The sequence below is a fragment of the Oncorhynchus keta genome, chromosome 36 (assembly GCF_023373465.1).
Source record: "Oncorhynchus keta strain PuntledgeMale-10-30-2019 chromosome 36, Oket_V2, whole genome shotgun sequence".
NCBI classification, from domain to species: domain Eukaryota; kingdom Metazoa; phylum Chordata; class Actinopteri; order Salmoniformes; family Salmonidae; genus Oncorhynchus; species Oncorhynchus keta.
In genome coordinates this window covers 23,323,817-23,342,911 of record NC_068456.1, presented here as the reverse complement: position 1 = coordinate 23,342,911, position 19,095 = coordinate 23,323,817, and the positions used below count along the sequence as shown (strand labels likewise).

Below are 19,095 nucleotides of genomic sequence, written 5' to 3'. Positions count from 1 at the left end.
ATATCACAGGCATAGAAACTACATGTTTCCTCAATAACGTAGCTATCAGTAGAGTCAGAGCAAGAAGGGGTGGGGAGGGTTGAGGTGAAGAGGAGGATTATTTAAGATACTGTTTGAAGACATAGGGTTTCAGAGGTTTTTATGAAGTTGGGCAGGGACTCTGCTGTACACAGATCTGATTCATTGCATATGGGATGGGTCAGATTTATGCTGACTTTCCCACCAAATCCCAGCATTTCAATGCTCTGGTTGTCAGGTGCTCAACGTGACCATAAAAACACAGTTCTTTCTTCCTCTGCAATATGGATCCCTCATTCAGAGTGACCAAATTTTCTCAGTGCCTCCACAGTTGGCTTAAAATGATGCCGTTTATTATCCGTCCATACCCTCTTTGTGTTCACTTTTCTCTCAACATTACCGTACTGGGGGGGTGGACATCACCAACACTTCACCTGTTGCTGAGTGTGTGCTGAGAAGAGACGGTTGCGAAGGAACCCGCACAAGTTTCTCGTAACAGTTCAAATTTACAGTGATTTCGTAGTGGGGGGGGGGTGTTAATAAAGCTGAGAAGATGTATTTTGTGACTTTGCATGAGCTGTCATTTGAATATATTCTTCTTAATCTTAAGTCTATTGTGGGAAAACAAAGCTGGGAATGATTAACGCAAGTTTCCTGTGCTGGAAAATGTGTGGAATATTGACAAGTCCTTTGTTTTTTCTCAAGTGTGATCTAAGGCAAACAAATGTTCTAGTAATGTGGTTGAGACTAGAGAAAGGCATAACCAGCTCTCTGTTAGGTTGATCGTTTGATTCGACAGAGGTGATGTTTAATTCCTATTCACTCCTATTTGCTATTGAACATGGCTGTGCCTGTTCAGTATGGTGTCTGGTGTCTGAATGGAAATACCCTATGTCATCATGAACCCTGCTGCCTCCTTAAGCTGACCAGATCCAATTCTGCCAGAGAGAATTCTGGGACACCCTCAAGGTCATCTAAAAAGGTTCCCTTGAGAAGAAGCTCAACATGGTTTTAACTGAGTATAAACTGTAGCTATCTATCTATACAATAAGTGTTTTAGAGCACATCAACAGACTTCATCTAGTCGGCTTGGGGATTCGAACCAGTGACCTGGCTGTTACTGGCCCAAAGCTCTTAATCGCTAGACTACCTGCTTCCCTTTCTGTATTAACATCAATGCAGTGGTTCTCGAATGGACTTAATCATGGACTTCCTTGTTTTGTGATACAGCCGTGGGACTAGGACTGCTCATACTTCCACAGTGAGAGACAAAGCTCGGGGCCCTGGGTCTGATCCCCGCCCTTTGCAACTGGGTCCTGGACTTCCTGACAGGCCATCCCCAGGTGGTGAAGATAGGTAACAACACCTCCGTTATGCTGATCCTCAACACATGAGGCCCCACAAGGGTGCATGCTCAGCCCCCTCCTGTACTCCCTGTTCACCCATGACTGCGTGGCCACACACGCCACCATCTCAATCATCAAGTTTACAAACGACACAACGGTGGTAGGCCTGATCACCAACAATGACAAGACAGCCTACAGGAAGGGGGTGAGGGCCCTGGCGGAGTCATGCCAGGAAAATAACCGCTCAATCAACGTCAACAAAATGAAGGAGCTGATCATGGACTTCAGGAGAGGGAGCGCACCCCCATCCACGTCGACAGTGCTGCAGTGGAGAAGGTGAAAATCTTCAAGTTCCCCAGAGTGCATATCACTGACAACCTGAAATGGCAGACAGTGTGACTAAAAAGGCACAACAGTGCCTCTTCAACCTCAGGAGGCAGAATAAATTCAGCTTGGCCCCTAAGACCCTCACAAACCTCTACAGATGCATCATTGCGAGCATCCTCTTGGGCTGTATCACTGCCTGGTACTGTCCGCAACCGCAGGGCTTCCCAGTCGGTGGTGTGGTCTGTCCAACACATCACTGGGGGCACACTGCCTGCCATCCAGGAGATCTCCAACACCCCATGTCACAGGAAGGTCAAGAAGATCATCAAGGACCTCAACCACCTGAGCCACGGCCTGTTCACCCACCTACCATTTAGAAGGTGGTGCATCAAAGCTGGGACCGAAAGACTGATGAACAGATTCTATCTCCCGGCCATCAGACAGTTAAACAGTCACCACGCCTCCGCCCAGTACCCTGCCCTGAACTTAATCACCGTTACTAGCCGACTGCTACTCAGTACTCAACCCTGCTCCTTAGAGACAGTTGCCCTATGTACATAGTCATTTAAATAATGTTTACATACGGTTTTACTGTTCATATGTACTGTATATACTGTTTTCTAGTCAAGGCCTATCCTATATAACTACTGCTGTACACAACTTTTCTAATTCATAAACTGTCCGTACTGTCTATACACACCATCATATACATATAGATTTTTATTCCGAACTCTGACATTTGTCGTTCTAATATTTCTATATTTATTTGTATTTTTGGGATTTGCGTGTATTGTTTTGGATTGTCAGGTATTACTGCACTGTTGGAGATAGGAACAGAAGCATTTCGCTACACCCGTGATAACATCTGCCACCAATAACAGTTGATTTGACTTGATTTGAGAGCAACGTTCACCATAGAGAGCAACAGGGGCTTGTATGAGTTATCCTGTCACTGACTCCACAGCAGGGAGGAAGATCTACTGCCTGCTGGACAGTTTCAGGACTACAGCCAAGATGGCTTTCCCTATAAACACACTATTATGAGAACCATATCTCGATCCAGCACAGATGTGAGTTGCAAACATTCCCTTTCCCTCCATATTTGTTAAAAGTATGGTAAGTATAGCCTACTGTAAATTCTGTGAAAATACTTTAGACAAAATTATGAGCATGACAATGTCTGAATAAGTTACTAATGAGAAGGGAAGGCGCCTTAAGACTCCATATAATTCACTACATATGAAGAGGTTGGCCCTGTCAGTTCAGAACCTTCAGTGCACACACAAGCACGCACACGCCCCATGGGAGGAAACGGGATGTCCTGAAGCGAGCTTGTCTCATTCTCTCAACTCCAGATGTTGGAAGCGGAGCCTGCTTATCAGAACCAGAGACGTGAGCCAGAAAATTTGAAAATTGTGTCTTAAACAAGATTGCCATGGTCCTGAACCTCTGTCCAGAGCTATGCCCCATAGCGCTGAGCATGAACTAACACACAACTCTTCTGCTCTAACACTGCCTCCCACAGACGTAATTTCAACGTAATTTATTTAAATAACATGGAGATAATGTTGATTCAACCAGTGCTGGACTACAAAAGAAGTACTCTTTTTTTTTGTTATTACCCCCTTTTTCATGATATCCAATGATGATCTTGTCTCATCGCTGCTACTCCCCAACGGGCTCGGGAGAGGCAAAAGTGATGTCATGCATCCCCCGAAACATGACCTGCCAAACCACACCCCTTAACACCCGCTTAACCCAGAAGCACCAATATGTCCGAGGAAACATCGTTCAACTGATGACAAAAGTCAGTTAGTGTTCTCTCTGTGACTATTTATTTCACTGAAATGAAGGGTATACGTTCTCTAATATCTTCAATGTCTCTCACTATTTTGATAGAGAATAGAGAATGAACAAAAAGGGTAATCCCTAGAGACATTTTGATTTTTTTTAAATGTTTCAATCTGTATTCTAGGCTGCCTGTATTGGCTTTTCAGTTGTTATATACAGTAGCATAATATTTTATTGGGGGAGACAGCTTAGCTGGTAAGAGCTTTGGGTCAATAACTGCAAAAGTCACTGGCTCAAATCCCCGAGCTGACTAGGTGACAAATCTATTAATGAGCCCTTAAGCAAGGCATGTAACCATAATTGCTCCTGTAAGTCGAGCTTCTGCGAAAATGTAATGTAAGTGTGTCATCTCTCTATAACACAATCTTTACTTTATGATGACACTATCGAATCTTCCAAGAATTTCCACAAAGAATTTCCAATGTGTCTACAGTCTACAATGTGTTTAGGACACACGATTTTCTTTGGCTTGTGCTTTTACCAGTCCTGATTTAATTTATTAATGCTCAGCTGGTTGATACAAGTGCAAATGTATGTACACTTCTACATTTAATTAAATAGCTATGCTGACACAGCATATTATACAGTGGCAGCATTGAGATATAGACCGCAATAAGGTCCCACTTTTAATTTCAAACGTTGCCCTAAATCACGCATGTGGAGATGTTGGACGCGCTTCTCTGCCCAGGCGTTGTTGACGTCTGCAAGATCTTACAACGCCTGGACAGGTATTTTCAGTATCAGTTAACAATATCATATGTCATAGGAATTGTCAGTCAATGACACAGTAATTGACGCGTCACGCAACCATTGGTTGATGCATGCAATATCTGAGCAGAGGAACGCGACCACTGACGAAGAAGCCTTGCGCAGAACCCACTTGCTGCGTGAGACCTTGCGGACGAAGTCTCCGCCCACTGTCGAGATTGTGCTGCAGTTGCAGCAAGAAAGGTGGTGAGGAGGACTCCATCAGGATTCTGCGTTTTTCTCGTCCAGTGTCTGGCTGCGTGCTGTTTGCAGGCTTCTCCGAAATTGTTGATTGGTAAGTTTGTGCAATTATTTTATTGAGATAGGAAATTGGCTTGGCGCTCTTCTCGGCGATGGAGACTACGCTCCGGACCGCTCTAAACAGATTACACCGCAATAAGAGTTCTCTTTGTATCCAGTTAGAATCAATTACTGTTGCAAAAATCATGTGGAACCGAACAGATCTTGTTCTATCCACATTGCTCAGATTTCGAAGTTCATGTTTATATTTGACCCTGTTGAAGTTGTCTTTGCTTGAACTATCAGATGTATGTGTTTGTGCGGCGTTGTGTTTTTCTAAAGGCCATTCATTCAGAGAGCATCTAATCTGTAGGGTACTTGGTTCGCAGTCACACATTGCGCCATGTTAATCTGGAGGTTTGAGAATGTATATAACGGTATACACAAGGAGCCACCCTACTGCTCTTTGAAGAGATGCAGGCGTGGCCGCCCTTGTTTATAGAAACATTGCTATGATTTCAAGCCAAACACTGATAAAATTCGACATTCAAAGCGAAATTCTTGACTTTAATGTATTAAATGTGCGTAATGATATTGAGGAAGAATTACATCTAGGTACCGTATGTTTAACTTGAAGCTATTATGTAATCAGCTAGGAGATGCATGTATCGCTCGCTGTAGGCCTATGTCACATCGGAGTCTGCTCTCTGCTACATGTGGCTCGAGGCTACCCTTTAATGTTTACCCGGAGTTGAAAACATTTAGTGACGTCATTGGCACAATTTAAATCACAGTCAACTGCTGAATTGACCCTTTGGTGGTGGAATCCCCCATTTGCCTCACGTCTTCACATGTTTGTGCCAAACGGGGTTGTCACTATATTGAGCAAGGTGGGCTTTGAGGCCTTTTAAATAGTTACGAACGCCTTGTGATTATGAGATATCCAGCGCATTGGCTTTGCTGTCCCGAGTGTCACTGACAGTCGTGAGTCAGTTTGGTTGTAAATCATTGCTCTGCTGCAGGGTCTATATTGAATGTACAAAACATTAGGAACGACTGCTCTTTCCATGACACTGACCAGGTGAAAGCTACGATCCCTTATTGATGTTATTTCTACTTCAATCAGTATAGATGGGGAGGGGACAAATTAAAGGATTTTTAAGCCATCAGACAATCGAGACATCATCGGGCTCCCGAGTGGCGCAGAGGTATAAGGCATTGCATCTCGGTGCTAGAGGCGTCACTACAGACACCCTGGTTCGAATCCAGGATGCATCACAACCGGCTGAGATTGGGAGTCCCGTAGGGCAGCGCACTGCCATTCAGATGTTGAATGGGCAAAGACAAATGTATACCTTTGGCCATGTAATGTATGTGGACACCTGCATGTTGAACATCTCCTACAAAAATCATGGGTATTGATATGGAGTTGCCCCCCTTTGCTGCTATAACAGCTCTTCTGGGAAGGCTTTCCACTATTAAAATAAATGATTATTGAACCTTTATTTATCTTTTTCAAGAGAGACCTGGTCCAATAAAATTTTTGGCACATTGCTGTGGGGACTTGCTTCCATTCAGCCACAAGAGCATTGTGAGGTCGGGCTCTGATGTTGGGCGATTAGGCCTACGTTCCAATTCATCCCAAAGGTGTTCAATGGAATTGAGGTCAGGGCTCTGTGCAGGCCAGTCAAGTTCTTCCACACCGATCTCGACAAACTATTTTGTCAGGAAAGGGCCTTCCCAAATTGTTGCCAAAGTTGGAAGCACAGAATTGTCTAGAATGTAATTGTATGCTCTACTGTTAATATTTAACTTCACTGGAACTAAGGGGCCTAGCCCAAAACATGGAAAAACAGCCCCAGACCATTATTCCTCCTCCACCAAACTTTAAAGTCGGCATAATGCATTAGGGCAGGTAGTGTTCTCTTGGCATCCGCCACATCCAGAGTTGTCCGTTGGACTGCCAGATGGTGAAGCGTGAATCATCACTCTAGAGAACGCGTTTCCACTGCTCCGGAGTCCAATGGCAGCGAGCTTTACACCACACCAGCTGGCACTTAGCATTGCATATGTTGATCTTAGTCTTGAAGCTCCCGATAGAGTAGCCTAGTGGTTAGGGTGTTGGACTAGTCAGCTCGGGGATTTTAGCTTGTAACCTTTCGGTTACAAGGTACAAACATGTCATTCTGCCCCTGAACAGGCAGTTAACCCACTGTTCCTAGGCCGTCATTGAAAATAAGAAATTGTTCTTAACTGACTTGCCTAGTTAAAAAAAAAAAAGTTGTTGTGCTGACGTTGCTTCCAGAGGCACTTTGGAACTGTGAGTGTTGCAACTGAGGTCGGACTTTAAAAAAAAAAATGTTTTTTTTCCACGTTACATGCTTCAGCACTTGGTGGGCCTGTTCTGTGAGCTTGTGTGGCCTACCACTTCGCAGCTGAGCTGTTGCTCTTTGATGTTTTCTCTTCACAATAACAGCACTTTTATAGTTGACCGGGGCAGCTCAAGCAGGGCAGAAATTTGACGAACTGACTTGTTGGTGAAGCGGGCATCCTATGATGGTGCCACCCTGAAGGTCACTGAGCTCTTCAATACGGGACATTCTACTGCCAATGTTTTTCTCTGGAGATTGCTTGTCTGTGCTCTATTTTATACACCTGTCAGCAACAGGGTGTCCACAAACTTAGTGTAAGTGCCTTTGAACAGGGTATGGTAGTAGGTACCAGGCGCACTGGTTTGTGTGAAGAACTGCAATTTTGCTGGGTTTTTCACCCTCAACAGTTTCCCGAGTGTATCAAGAATGGTCCACCACCCAAAGGGCATCCAGCCAACTTGAGACAACTGTGCGAACATTGGAGTCAACATGGGCCAGCATCCCTGTGGAACGCTTTCAACACTTTGTAGAGTCCATGCCCTGATGAATTGAGGCTGAGGAGAAAGGGGAGAGCAACTCAGTATTAGGAAGGTGTTTTGTACACTCTGTATATTTCGAGTGAGCAGGCCTTTTGCTATTGAACATTAATGTAAATATTTACCGCACCATTTCACAAACCCTCGTGCCCTTTCAGAGTATTGGCTATATTCAGCCATTCAGGAGGAAACTGTGACACATACAAGTCCATAGCCACGTTCTCAGTTTTTAGGATGACTGGCATCACAGGCCAGTAGCCTCCTCGTGAGCCCTTGGCTGTAGTTTGTGTGCTGGTTGGCTGTGCTCTAGCATGAGTGTGACTGTGATCATAATGATAAAAGACTGTATCTCCCTTTTTTTCAATTCAAAGGGCTTTATTGGCATGGGAAACCAAAGTGAAATAAACAATAAAAATAATAAACAGGAAACATTACACTCAAAGTTCCAAAGGAATAGAGACATTTCAAATGTTATGGCTATAAACAATATGCAAATAGTTCAAGTACAAAAGGATAAATAAATATGGTTTGTATTTACAATGGTGTTAGCTGGTGTCCCCTTTCTTGTGGCAACAGGTCACAAATCTTGCTGCTTTGATAGTACACTGGTATTTCACCCAATAGATATGAGAGTTATCAAATTCTTTGTGGATCTGTGTAATCTGAGGGAAATGTGTCTATGGTCATACATTTGGCAGGAGGTTAGGACGTGCAGCTCAGTTTCCACATTTTGTGGGCAGTGTGGCCATAGCCTGTTCTCTTGAGAGCCAGGTCTGCCTACGGCGGCCTTTCTCAATAGCAAGGCTATGCTCACAGAGTCTGTACATAGTCACAGCTGTCGTTAATTTTGGGTCAGTCAGTGGTCAGGTATCTAGTTTGCTCTTTTGTAAATTCTTTCTAATGTGTCCAATAATTCTCTTTTTCCCCTCATGATTTAGGTGGGTCTAATTGAATTGCTGTCCTGGGGCTCTGTGGGGTGTGTTTGTGAATAGAGCCCCGGGACCAGCTCTTCTCCAGGTTCATCTCTCTGTAGATGATGGCTTTGTTGTGGAAGGTTTGTGAATCGCTTCCTTTTAGGTGGTTGTAGAATTTAACAGATATTTTCAGGATCTTGGCCATTAGCATGCATTGGCTTAATTTTGCTCTGCGTGAATTGTTTTATGATGTTAGCTGGGGATATTTTTGCAGAATTCTGCATTCAGTTTCTCAATTCTTGGTGTTTGAGCGGACCCCAGACCTCACAACCATAAAGGTTTTTATTACTGATTCAAGTGTATTTTTCTGCCAGATCTGGATGGGCAACAGTATCTTTAAAAAACAACAACATTTTTTTACCCCTTTTTTTCTCCCCAATTTTGTGGTATCCAATTGTGGTAATAGCTACTATCTTGTCTCATCGCTACAACTCCCGTACGGACTCGGGAGAGACTTAAGGTTGAAAGTCATGCGTCCTCCCATACACAACCCAACCAGCCGTACTGCTTAACACAGCGCTCGTCCAACCCGGAAGCCAGCCGCACCAATGTGTCGGAGGGTCATCCGCCACCTCATCAGGAGCATCCCCACGCCTTGTAGGAGGTCATACAGGCACGTGGATGCCACACACACTACTGAGCCTCATTTTGACTTGTTTTAAGGACATTACATCAATTTTGAGTCACTCCAAATCCAGACCTCCATGGGTTGATACATTTGATTTCCAGTGATAATTTGTGTGATTTTTGTTGTCAGCACATTCAACTATGTAAAGAAAAGTATTTAATACGAATATTTCATTCAGATCTAGGATGTGTTATTTTAGTGTTCCCTTTTTTTATAACTGTGTGCACATTTTATCTCGATCCTCTGTTGTTTTCTACCTATGTACCAAGCCAGTAGGTGGACAAGTTCCTTTTGCATGGCTCGGGGGCCCCGGGTGGGTGGTCATTTCAATTAAGGACGACTGGAATAGTCTGAAACGTTCAAACCCCCCCCCCCCCATCTGGGCCATGCAAAACGAGCTCGCTGTTTCATCAGTTATTAGTGCAGAGTAGTGTTCATACATTATCCCCCGGGGGAATCCTGTTAACCTCAGAGGCTTCTTGTCTTGTGAAGTGATGGGTGTTTGTTTACTGAAGGAGGAACTTATTTTCTAGCTCTCTGGGAGAACTGAGGAATGCTCATTGTCCTATAAGAGTACTTGAACTTGGTGGCAGATAAGCAAGCAGGTGATGTCTATTTTCAGGAATGAGGCCAGCCTGCCCTGCAGTGGGAACCTGTTCTCTGTCCTCTCTCACTCTTCAATCAAGAGAATGAGATTCTGCTTTTGGTTGGGTTTGTTCCTTTTTAAAGAGGCAATCTGTAGTTACTTCATCCATTAGATGTATACATTATTTGTACCCATTGATTCTTGAAGAATATAACTTATAAATGCCTCAAGCCTAGGTCAACTTTTTTTATTCCAGATGTTTGTAAATGTACATTAACCTGTCTAGGACACGTTCCGATAACTGAACCTCCCCCAACATTCTGCTGAAAAGGTAGCACGGGAAATTCAAAAATATTTTAGAAATATTTAACTATCACACATTAACGTGTCCAATACAGCAAATGAAAAACATCTTGTTAATCTACCAATCGTGTCTGATTTTAAAAATAAAAAAAAGTTTTACAGAGAACGCAACATATATTTATGTTAACCACCAAATCCAAAAAAACACAGCCAAAGAAAGTTAATCACTAACCTTTGATAACCTTCATCAGATGACACTCATATGACATGTTACACAATACATTTATGTTTTGTTCGATAATATGCATATTTATAGCCACATCTCGGTTTACATTGGCGCCATGTTCAGAAATGCCTCCAAAAAATCCGGAGTAATTACAGCGCTACGTCAGATAACAAAAATACTCTAACTTTGACAAAAGATACACTGGTTCTTAATGCAACCGCTGTGTCAGATTTTTATTTTTAAACGTTAGGAAGAAAGCATACCATGCTAAATATATTTCTCCGCCATGTTGGAGTCAACAAATATGAAATTACATCATAAATATTCCCTTTGAGCTTTCATCAGAATGCAGTGCAAGGAATCTTAGTTCCGCAATAAATCATTTTGTTCCAGAATGTCAATTACTAGTGTCCAATTAGCTAGCACGTTTAGTTCACATGTTTAAAAGCTGGCGCTGGTCCAGGTGAACTCTGCATTCGTTTTTGTATACAGAGTAATGGAGCGCATGACGATATACTGAGTACTGCGCATAACCAGGAACTGGCATTCTGCTAGACCAGTGAATAGGCGATTGAGTTAAATCAACCAGCTCCAGAATTTCCACTTCCTGTTTGGAAGTTTGCCTGCCCAATGAGTTCTGTTATACTCGCAGACATAATTCAAACAGCTTTTTTAAAAATATACTTCAGTGTTTTCTATCCAATAATATGCATCTACTAGCATCTGGGATAGGGGAGGCAGTTCACTATGGGCACGCTATTCATCCAAAGTGACAATGCTGCCCCCTATCCCTAAAAGGTTAACACTATATAGCCTGAAAACAACATGGCTAACCCCATAGTTTTGATATCATGGATGGTCAGTCCCTGCATTCATAGCTCGGTCTATGGATTTGCGTTACATTTCTCTAGCCCTTCCCTCAGCTTACTGACACCGGGGTGGGTAGAACACTTTATTGTTTAACTTGATTCCCCTTTAGATCTTTGCTCTTAATTTGTGACTAGGGGCAGTATTTTCATTTTTGGAGAAAAAAAAACATTCCTGTAATAAACGGGATATTTTGTCAGGACAAGATGCTAGAATATGCATATAATTGACAGCTTAGGATAGAAAACACTAAAGTTTCCAAAACTGTAAAAATATTGTCTGTGTATAACAGAAATTATGTTGCAGGCGAAAGCCTGAGAAATCCAATCTGGAAGTGCCTAATGTTCTGAAAGCGCTGCGTCCCTATTGAGCCCATTCACTGCTATCAACCAGATTACTCTTTCTCCGTATTCCCGACGGTGCCTACAGCATTGTGACGTAGTTTTACGCATTTATGTTGAAGAATACCCGTAGGTGGCTACATTGCGCAAGTGGTCACCTGATGCTCCCAGAGATTCTCGAGTAAAATACAGAGGTAGCCATCACTCCAATCGGTCCTACTGAAAAACGAATTGTCTCGCTGGATATATTATCGAATAGATATTTGGAAAAACACCTTGAGGATGGATTATAAATGAAGTTTGCCATGTTTCTGTTGATTATTGGAATATTTTTCACCATTTTCGTGACTGCAATTTCCGGGCGCTTTCTCAGCCAAACGTGAAGCACAAACGGAGCTATTTCGCCTACAACAATTATATTTTTGGAAAAAAGGAACATTTGCTATCTAACTGGGAGTCTCGTGAGTGAAAACATCCGAAGCTCATCAAAAGTAAACAATTTGATTTGATTGCTTTTCTGATTTCCGTTACCTGCTAGCTGGACAAAATGCTATGCTAGGCTATCGATGAACTTACACATGCTTGTCTAGCTTTGGCTGTAAAGCATATTTTGAAAATCTGAGATGACCGGGTGATTAACAAAAGTCTAAGCTGTGTCTCAATATATTTCACTTGTGATTTTCATGAATAGGAATATTTCCTAGTAATATTTGTCTGTTATGCTAATTAGTGTCAGATGGTGACAATGGTCCTGGGGTGTCACTAGAGGCTAAGATTTTTTTTTCTTTTTGCTTTATTAAACAGATTAAAAGAAAAAGGATGTCCAGGGACCTGTAGTAGACTTTGTTTCATGGAATTGTTTTTGTCTTAACCTCTTATGACTGGGGGCAGTATTGAGTAGCTTGGATGATTTTAAGGTGCCCAGAGTAAACTGCCTGCTACTCACGCCCAGTTGTTAATATATATGTAGATTTGGATAGAAAACACTGACGTTTCTAAAACTGTTTGAATGATGTCTGTGTATAACAGAACTCATATGGCAGGCAAAAACTTGAGAAATCCAACCAGGAAGTGGGAAATCTGAGGTTTGTAGTTTTTCAACTCATCGGCATATCCAATATACAGTGGGATATTGGTCATATTGCACTTCCCAAGGCTTCCACTAGATGTCAACAGTCTAGAACCTTGTTTGACGCTTCTACTGTGAAGGAGGGGGGGGAATGAAGGCTCTTTGAGTCAGGGGTCTGGCAGTGTCATGAGCTGACCACCCGCGTTCATGTGAGTTAGACCTGCTTTCCATTGCATTTCTACAGACAAAGGAATTCTCCGGTTGGAACATTATTGAAGATTTTATGTTAACATCCTAAAGATTGATTCTGTACATCGTTTGACAAGTTTCTACGAACTGTAATATGACTTTTCTTCTGAACTTTTGCATGGACTTGCCCGCACGTAGTGAGTTTGAATTGTGTATTGAACGCGCGAACAAAAAGTTGTTTGGACATAAATGATGGACTTTATTCTGATGATCACAGGTAAGTGAATATTTATAATGGTATTCTGACATCTGACTCCACAACATGGCAGATATCTTTATGGCTTGTTTGGGCTTAGAGCGCTGTACTCAGATTATAGCATGGTGTGCTTTTTTTCTGAAAAGTTTTTTAAAAATCTGACACAGCGGTTGCATTAAGGAGAGGTTTATCTGAAGTTCCATGTATAATACTTGTATCTTTTTATCAATGTTTATGAGTATTTCTGTAAATTGATGTGGCTCTCTGCAAAATCACTGGATGTTTTGGAGGCAAAACATTACTGAAAATGCGCCAATGTAAACAGATTTTTGGCTATAAATATGAACTTTATCGAACAAAACATGTCATTTGATGAAGATCATCAAAGATTAGTGATTAATTTTATCTTTCTGCTTTTTGTGACTCCTCTCTGTGGCTGGAAAAATGGCTGTTTTTCTGTGAATAAGTGCTGACCTAACATAATGTTGTGCTTTCGTCGTAAAGCCTTTTTAAAATCTTTAAAATGGTACTATGTCTGAGGAATTTTAGTTATGAGATTTCTGTTTTTGACTTTGGCGCCCTGCACTTTCAATGGCTGTCATATCCATCCCGTTAACGGGATCCCAGCCATATTAAACAGGTTTATATACATCTCCAATGTCCTAGTGCTCCTTTCAAGTAAAATCAACACAGAATTTACCTGTGAGTGGGTTTGGTTTCCCCATTAGAGGGTTAGGCCTGACCTGTATAGCCCCACTGTAGCCTCTCTATCTCTGGCACCCCGGGTCAGCTGAGCTGTGCAACCCATGCTGAGTGCGCTCCTCTGTGTGAGAATGGCTGGGGTCACCTTGCCTGGTGGAAACATCTCTGGCTGTTCATCTACAAGGCTGTAAGTGGGTTGATGTCCCATCAGGGAGGGGAAAGTGCTGGAAAGCTGCAGCAGGTAGGAAATGGAACGGCAGAACTGTGCGACAGAACTGGTGCGTTTGCTCAATGGCACAACCCTGGCTAAATATAGGCAACTGTTTCAGCCGGAAAGGTATTTTCTCTCGCTCTTATTTTATACCCCCCCCAATTGCATGTTTTAGTTTAGGAATTCTCTCTCTGTTTTAGTTTAGGATTAGATTCTCTGGTGGACATGTCTGTATAAATGGAGGGATCGGAGTTCATTGTTGAAAGGACCTCTCAATTCCCAATTACTCTATACCTTGTACCTCTGTCTTCTCCTGTCCTTAACCGCAAGGTCTGGCATCCATTTAGTTTGACAAGAGCAGTAGTTTATTTCCCACCACCATCATACCATTCTTCTCAGTACAGAGATTAAGTTTTCCCTTTTCTGTTTACACTCTGCTCTACACAGAACCTGTTTGAGACATGTTACATTTCTCCAGTGCTAATCCTGGTTTGCCTCACGTTGTGTACAACCAAGGATAACTTTGACCCAGGGATGACCTCTGCTGGGGTCAGTCTTGACTACTACAGTTGTACCCATTGTCATCTATTCTAAACAACTGTTTAGGAGTGGGAGATTGTGCAGCACTGTTGAAGTGGTGAGTTAACCTGTGTGTGTGAGCGATTTAATGGATTCTTTGGCATAAGGATGGCATGGAATCATTCATATGGTGGTGAGTAGAGTAGGCTGACTGTTGGTGTTTCAGTGGGCAGTGGAATGTGCAGCGAGGCTTGGTCAGTGGAATGTGTGATTGACTTGACAGCGGGAGTGTTTACCAACTCAAATCAAGTTGTATTAGTCACATGCGCCGCATACAACAGGTGTAGACTTTACAGTGAAATGTTTACTTATGAGCCCCTAACCAACAATGCAGTTAAAAAAATATGCATAAGATATAAAAGTAACAAGTAAGTAAAGAGCGGCAGTAAAATAACAATAGCAAGACTATATACAAGGGGTACTGGTTAGTTGAGGTAAAGTTAAGTGACTATGGGGGGAATAGGGGAATAGGTTTTGTTGTGCCCTCTTCACAACTGTCTTGGTGTGCTTGGACCATGTTAGGTTGTTGGTGATGTGGACACCAAAGAACTTGAAGCTCTCAACTTGCTCCACTGCAGCCCCATCGATAAGAATGGGGGCGTGCTCGGTCCTCTTTTTCCTGTAGTCCACAATCATCTCATTTGTCTTGATCACGTTGAGAGGTTGTTGTCCTGGCACCATACGGCCAGTTCTCTGACCTCCCTATAGGCTGTCTCGTCGTTGTCTGTCACCAGGCCTACCTACCACTGTGTCATTGGCAAACTTAATGATGGTGTTGGAGTCTTGCATGGCCGTGCAGTCATGAGTGAACAGGGAGTACAGGAGGGGACTGAGCACGCACCCCTGAGGGGCCCCTGTGTTGAGGATTAGTGTGGCGGATGTGCTGTTACCTACCCGTACCACCTGGGGGCGGCCCGTCAGGAAGTCCCGGATCCAGTTGCAGAGGGAGGTGTTTGGTCTCAGGGTCCTTAGCTTAATAATGAGCTTGTGAGGGCACCCTGGTGTTGAATGCTGTGCTGTAGTCAATGAATAGCATTCTATTCATAGGTGTTCATTTTTTCCAGGTGTGAAAGGGCAGTGTGGAGTGTAATAGCGATTGCATCTGTGGAGCTGTTGGGGTGGTATGCAAATTAGAGTGGGTATAGTGTTTCTGGAATAATTAGTGTTGTGTTCCATGATCAGCCTTTCAAAGCACTTCATGGCTACAGATGTGAGTGCTGTGGGTCAGTAGTCATTTAGGCAAGTTACCTTAGTGTTTTAGGGCACAGGCACTATGGTGGTCTGCTTAAAACATGTTGGTATTAGACTCGGACAGAGAGAGGTTAAAAATGTAATTGAAGACACTTGCCAGTTGGGCTGGACCTCAGGGGTTTGGAGACAAATGTCTCTACTGCTCAATAGATAACAGCTACAGTTCATCCATGTTTTTTTCATATTCAGACTGGTTCATGTGTATTCACTCATGGCCCCAAGCAGTTTGAGTTCTATATTGTGTACACACCCAAGAGCCAATGTGTGCATGGCTCTAGGCCTAGGAGTTATGGAGGTATGAACGCAACTATTTCAAACATTTTACTGACTTAGTTCATAGAAGGAAATCAGACTCTTGAAACAAATTAACTGGGCCCTAATCTGTGGATTTCACATTACTGGGCAGGGTAGCAGCCATGAGGGAGTGGGCCTGGGAGTGTGTAGGCCCACTCATTTGGGAGCCAGGCCCAGCCAATCAGAATGAGTTTTTCCCCACTAAAGGGCTTTATTACAGACAGAAATACTCCTCAGCACCCCCACACTCCCTCTGAAGGTCCTTGGCTGGCGTCGATCCTGAAGAAGCCGGATGTGGAGGTCCTTGGCTGGCATGGTTACACATGGTCTCCGGGTTGTGAGGCCGGTTGGATGTACTGCCAAATTCTCTAAAATTACGTTGGAGGCGGCTTATAGTAGACATTAACATTAAATTCTCTGGCAACAGCTCTGTTGGACATTCCTGCAGTCAGCATGCCAATTGCACGCTCCCTCAACTTGAGATCTGTGGCATTGTATTGTGACAACTGCACATTTTAGAGGTCTTTTATTGTCCCAGCATAATGTGCACCTGTGTTGAACATGCTTTTTAATCATCTTCTTGATATGCCACACCTGTCAGGTGGATTGATTATCTTGGCAAAGGAAAAATGGTCACTAACAGGGATGTAATCAAATTTGTACACAGCATTTGAGAGAAATAAGCTTCTTGTGATTCTGGTGTCTTTTATTTCAGCTTTACATGTTTACTTTTATTGAGTATATGTATGAAATCCAAGGCATTGGCAATGTGTGTCTGAGATAATGTCCTTTGACTTTTTGGGGCTTTTCAGTTCTGCATTTTGTTAATGGGGGAAACTTGAGCAGGGGAGTTTGCGACATGACCTTCTCTGGGATTTCTTTAATTTGATTTGCATGTAGCCAAAGGCTACTTACAACATTAGCTGTAACCCTACACACAGTCTGTGAGCATGATGTTCTATGCACAAAGTGGTGGATGCTCGCAATCCAAATTAATGAAGTTCTGCAGATGTGGCAGCTCAGTGATAATGTTATAGAGTGGGTGTAAAACACTAGCCAAGGAGAGATACAATGTTAATCTGTTCTCTCTGAAGAATCATTCTGCAAACACCCCCACATAATGTCAGTATAAGGAAAGGAAAATTGAGCACCAATATACATTTTTGAGCCCATGAGATTGACACAGTTCTATTTAAACACAGTGCAGACCTCACTGGTAGATGTCATGAAAACAGGTGACATGAGTTCATAACGATAGTCAGTGTGAAACCACGATTAGACATGACGGGGGTCTTTAAACTCTGCTTTCACTGTGCGTTCGTCTACTTCAGTCTGTCTGTCATTCTGATTCTGTGGGCTGTGATGTCTTGCCAGTATCACCCTCAGGATCACAGGATCCATTCAGTAATATTATTGTTATAATGACAGCCTCAACATGCAGGCTGTCTGGATCCTGTAAAGCCTGTCTCTCCATCCTTAGAACGAGAGGTCCCTGGAATAACTGCATATGTTAACCAGCATAATGGCACAAGCTTTTCCAAAATAATATCCTACTACAGTGCTGTGTCCAGATTCTCCTTCATTTGACGTTTGCTTGTTTGTGTGTGTGTGGGGGGGGTGTGTGTGATTGTGAGCCTTGTCAGTAACTGTCCGTCTCTGCTTAAAATACACTCTTGTGGGAGTTTCATTTTTTACTAAGGTTGGGGGGGTTGAGCTGTGCTGATGTATTCAGGAGATTTGCTCTGGAGTATTATTTTTCCTTAAATACACACCGTCCCACACATGGCATGCTGGGAATAGTGGGGTCCACAGGCAAGGCCCTGGGAGCCTGTCCTTGAACACACAATTCAGCCCCGTGGCTCAGTCGCAACCCAGAATTGATTCCCCAGTGGAGAGGGGATCGTTTGCTCGTCTGACCTGCCAATAATGTCACCCAGCAGCAGGAGATTGGTGTCTGACATCAGAAATGAGAGGAACAAGAATTGGGGACGTCCAATTTCATCACCAGGCCACATGGTCAGGAACAACTCCTGTCCTTATTGATACACGGTATCTACGTGATGGAGTCGCTCCTCATCTGCCCAAGGCGAGAGTCAATCTCACGTCAACAACGGAATCTTGTACTCCAGAAGCTAGTGTGCTGTGCTAACCATTACCCTGCCAAAACAAGTGACTGACCTAGCTGAGCTATCGTGCAGCTCTGCTCTAAAATCAGAGCGACGTGAGTATGTGCAGAGACTTGCGTGTATATAATCTAAATAGATTAGTATGACATCCCACAATGCTCTTGGGGAGGAGCAGCACTATGGTCCGAGATGCCCTGGGAATCATCCAAGGTGAGCAATGATTCATGAAGGCTCTCTAATCTGTCCGGGGCATTCTGCCGGTCGATCGGCATAGGGCTGCACTGACAGAACGCACTGAGGATGCTGGAGTCTGCGTGCGCGTGCTCAGCTCTGGCCCTCCTCCCAGAGGTATGGAGGAGTTACAACACATACTGTAGGGAGGGTGGAGTGCAGGCACGTGTTCTTCCCGTTCTGTTCTTTGTGCTGGCCTTCAGATGGTGGGAGATGTATATTGGAGATGTGCTGCAGGTAATCTGTGGATTTGCACTGGCTGTTCAAAACATTAAGCACACCTCTTTCCATGAGACTGACTAGGTGAATCAACGTGAAAGCTATGATTTTCTTACTGATATCAATTGTTAAATCTATTTCAAACAGTGTAGATGAATGGGAGCCAGGTTAAAGAAGGATTTTTAAGCGTTGAGACATGGCTTGTGTGTGCGCCACTCAAAGGGTAAATGGTCATGGCAATAGACTGATGTGCCTTTTGTAGGGGGTATAGTAGTAAGTGCCAAGTGTAGCAGTTTGTGTCAACTGCAACACTGCTGGATTTTTCATGCTCAACAGTTGTGTATCTAATGGTCCACCAACCAGTGCTGTAAAGTACTTAAATAAAAATACTTTAAAGTACTACTTAATTTGCTTTTGGGTGATATAGGTACTTTACCATTTAAAAAAATATATTTTTACAACTTTTACTTCACTACATTCCTAAAGAAAATAATGTACTTTTTACTCTATACAATATCCCTGACAACCAAAAGTTGAATGCTTAGCAGGTCAGAGTGTAAAATTCATGCAATTATTAAAAGAACATCCCTACTGCCTCGAATCTGG

The 19,095-nt window shown here is 43.1% G+C and overlaps 1 protein-coding gene across 2 annotated transcripts in view; it reads left to right on the top strand.

Annotated features, from left to right (window-relative positions):
- The first annotated feature begins 4,393 nt into the window (after window positions 1-4,393).
- The window catches only part of LOC118369821 (spectrin beta chain, non-erythrocytic 1-like), a 122,586-nt gene continuing 107,884 nt past the window's right edge, over window positions 4,394-19,095 (top strand). For both annotated transcript variants that reach the window (XM_052498682.1, XM_052498684.1), the window contains exon 1: window positions 4,394-4,584. The gene's annotated coding sequence lies outside the window, so the exon portion shown is untranslated. The remainder of the gene's footprint in view (window positions 4,585-19,095) is intronic.